We start from the raw sequence: 4415 nt of genomic DNA, 5'->3' as shown, positions 1-4415 counted from the left end.
TGCTCGGAACCCGTGCCCCCACCCTGCTTCTGCCTGCTGGCGTGAACCCTGCTGGTTGCCCCACAGATCCCCATCTTTTCCAGGAGGTTGCAACGCAGTCCTATTTCCAAAATGGAATCAGAAGGATGCAGACAGCAGCTGGGCGGGGCCTCCACGGCGGGCTTCAGGGAACCAGGACCACCAGGTCACCATTTTGTCATGCCCGAAGCGGAGCTGGGGATTGGGAGAGCCCCCCTAGTGAGCCCAAAGGATGCCTGGGTTGAAGACCAGAGTGAGAGAAGAGAGAGAGCCATTTCCTGCAGAGAAGGAAAGGGAATTGGGGACATATAATGGCACCAGTGGCTTGAGAAGTGGACAGAGTTGCAGCACTAAGAAGAAAAGCAGCCCTGAGAGGCACAGTTGGTACAGTCTTGGGTGCCCTGATGTACAAAAGCAATGTCATAAAATATTGACACATCTCTCTCTGATGGATGGAAGGAGAAGAAAATAACAATCATGCCTGAATAGCTAAAATCACATTGTGCAATCACAAAAGATACCCAGCTATCCCTTCACCAGCTAACGTGACTACTTCAGTGACATCTCTAGGCCTGCTTTCTAAATAAAATTTACTAATTACTGAAAAAAAAGAACACATTGGAAGGAATACATAGCAGGTTAGGGAAAGCCAAGGATCAGATCAGTAAATTAGAAGACAGGGTAGAAAAAAATCACTCAATCAGAGGACCAACAAGAAAAAAAACAGTAAAATAAAAAACAGGAGGACAGCTTCAGGGAGCTGTGAGACAACATGAAACATAACTATATTCTCATAATTGGAGTGCCAGAAGGAGAAGAACGTGAGCAAGGGATTAAGAAAGTGTTCGAAGAAACAATGGCAGAAAACTTCCTAAACCTGGTGAAAAAATAAAAAAGGTCACACAAGTCCAGGAGGCATAGAGAGTCCCAAGCAAGAAGAACCCAAACAAGCCCATGCTCAGATACATCATAATTAAAATCCCAAAATTAAAGACAAGGAACCTTAAAGGCAGCAAGAGAAAAGCAATTTGTTACCTACAAAGGAGCTCCCATAAGGCTGTCAGTTGATTCCATGTCAGAAACTCTACAGGCCAGAAGGGAATGGCATGAAGTATTTAAGGTAATGAAAAGCAAGGACCTGAAACCAAGATTACATTATCCAGCAAAGCTATCATTAAAAATAGATGGTGAAATAAAGAGCTTCCCAGACCAAAAAAGATGAAAAAAGGGACTGCTGTAATGAGAAGAAGAAATGAGAGAGAGAGAGAGAGAGAGAGAGAGAGAGAGAGAGAGAGAAACAGGCTTACAGAATTAAAATGGCACTAAGTAAGTATTTATCAATAACAACCTTAAATGTAAATAGATTAAGTGTTCCAATCAAAAGACCTGAATGGATACAAAAACATGACCCAATTTTATACTGTCTACAAGAGACCCACCTCAGAACAAAAGACTCACACAGGATGAGAGTGAAAGGATGGAAAAAAAATTTCCATGAAAATGGAAATGAAAAAAAAAAATCTGGGTAGCAATAGTCATATCTGACAAAATAGACTTCAAAATGAAGGCCATCACAAGATCACAAGAGTAGCAAAGGTTACATAACACTAAAGGGATTGATTCAACAAGAGGATATAACCCTCGTAAACATATATGCACTCAATATAGGAGCACCTAAATGTATTTAAAAAAAAAACTTCTAGAGGATTTTAAGGGAGATATATGAAATTCAGTCATAATAGGGGACTTTAACCCCACCAACTGCACTGAAGAGACCTCCCAGACAAAAAATTAACAAGGAAAGGGTGACTCTAAATGACAAATCAAATGGATTTAATTGACATTTAAAGAACATTACATTCCAAAGCTGCAGAACACACATTCTTATCAAGTGGACATGGGTCATTCATAAACATAGACCATATGTTAGGACACAAAACAAGTCTCTACAAGTTCAAGAAGATTTAAACCATATGGAGCATCTTCTTAGATTACAATGGAATGAAATTAGAAATCAACTACAGTAAAAACACTCAAAAACATTCAAACACATGGAGGCTAAATAGGATGTCATTAAACAATGAATTGGCCAAAACCGGTTTGGCTCAGTGGATAGAGCGTCGGCCTGCGGACTGAAGGGTCCCAGGTTCGATTCCGGTCAAGGGCATGTACCTTGGTTGCGGGCACATCCCCAGTGGGGAGTGTGCAGGAGGCAGCTGATCGATGTTTCTCTCTCATCGATGTTTCTGGCTCTCTATCTCTCTCCTTTCCTCTCTGTAAAAACTCAATAAAATATATTTTAAAACAAAACAAAACAAAACAAAAACAATGAATTGGTTACCAATGAGATCAAGAAAGAAATAAAAAACTTCCTGGAAACAAATGAAAATGAACACATACCAAATCTCTGAGACACAGCAAAAGCAGTCCTGAGAGGGAAGTTCATAGCACTACAGGTATACCTCAAAAAAAAAAAAAAAAAAAAAACAACAAGAAAAATTAATAATAAATGACTTAACCCTACAACTTAAAGAATTAGAAAGAGAACAACAAGAAAAGCCCAGAGTAAGTAGAAGGAAGGAAATAATAAAGATTAGAGCAGAAATAAATGACTGAGAGACTAAAAATAATAATACAAAAAGTCAATAAAACCTAGAGCTGGTTCTTTGAAAACATAAACAAGATTGATTAACCAGCCGTAAAAGGTTTGGCTCAGTAGATAAAGCATCGGCCTGCATACTGAAAGGTCCCAGGTTTGATTCTGGTGAAGGGCATGTACTTTGGTTGTGGGCACATCCCCAGTAGGAGGTGTGTAGGGGGCAGCTAATCAATGTTTCTAATTCTCTATCCGTCTCCCTTCCTCTCTGTAAAAACTCAATAAAATATATATATATTTTTTAAAAGATTGATCAACCATTAGCCACTCATCAAGAAACAAAGAGAGAGGACCCAAATAAATAAAATCAGAAATGAAAGTGGAGAAGTAGCCCTAACTGGTTTGGCTCAGTGGATAGAGCATCGGCCTGCGGACTGAGGGGTCCCAGGTTCGATTCTGGTCAAGGGCATGTACCTTGGTTGCGGACACATCCCCAGTGGGAGGTGTGCAGGAGGCAGCTGATCGATGTTTATCTCTCATCGATGTTTCCCTCTCATCGATGTTTCCAACTCTCTATCCCTCTCCCTTCCTCTCTGTAAAAAACCAATAAAATATATTTTTTTAAAAAAGAAAGTGAAGAAGTAACAACTGACTCCATAGAAATACAAAGGATGGTAAGGAAATACTATGAACAACTATATGTCAATAATGTGGATGAAATGGACAAATTCCTAGAAAAATCCAATCTCCCAAAACTGAATCAGGAAGAATGAAAAAGCCTGAATAGGCCAGAAACATATGATGAAGCAGCAGAAGTAATCAAAAAAATCTCAGCAAACAAAAGCCGTGGTCCAGATGGCTTCACAGGGGAATTTTACCAAACTTTCAAAGAAGAACTAACATGTATACTCCTCAAATTATTCCAAAAAATTCAAGAGGAAGGAACATGTCCAAGCTCTTTTTATGAGGCCAGCATTATCCTAATTCCAAAACCAGATAAAGACACAACAAAGAAAGAGGATTATAGGCCAATATTCCTGATGAAGATAAATGCTAAAATCCTCCACAAATTATTAGCAAATCAGATCCAGCAATATATTAGAAAGACTATATACCATGACTCAGTAGGATTTATTCCATGGATGCAAGGCTGGTACAATATTCACAAATCAATAAATGTGATACACCACATAGACTAATTTAAAGACAAAAATCACATGATCATAACAATGGACACAGAAAAAGCATTCAAAAAATCCAACACGCATTTTTGATAAAATCTCTCAGCAAAGTGGGAATAGAGGAATCATATCTCAACATAATAAAGGCCATCTGTGACAAACCTACAGAGAACATCATACTCAATGGCAAAAACTAAAACCATTTCCCCTGAGAACAGGAACAAGAGAGGGACGTCTGTTTCCACCACTCTTATTCAACATAGTCCTGGAAGTGCTAGCCACAGTGATCAGACAAGAAGAAGAAATAAAAGGCATCCAAATTGGAAAAGAGGAAGTAAAACTCTCATTATTCGCAGATGACATGATATGGTAGATAGAAAATTCTAAAGACTCCACCAAAAAGCTACTAGATTTAATAAATGAATTTGGCAATGTAGTAGGATACAAAATCAGCACCCAAAAATCAATGTCTTTTTTATACACCAATAATGAATTCTCAGAGAAACTACACAAACAATCCCATTTACCACTGCAACAAAATAAAGGAGGTAATGGAGGTAAAAGACTTGTACTCGGACAACTGCAGGTCGTTGGAAAAAGAGACAGAGGAAGATATAAAC

This window comes from Myotis daubentonii, chromosome 5, assembly GCF_963259705.1.
Source record: "Myotis daubentonii chromosome 5, mMyoDau2.1, whole genome shotgun sequence".
Classification (NCBI taxonomy): domain Eukaryota; kingdom Metazoa; phylum Chordata; class Mammalia; order Chiroptera; family Vespertilionidae; genus Myotis; species Myotis daubentonii.
Note: the sequence above shows the minus strand (reverse complement) of the source record.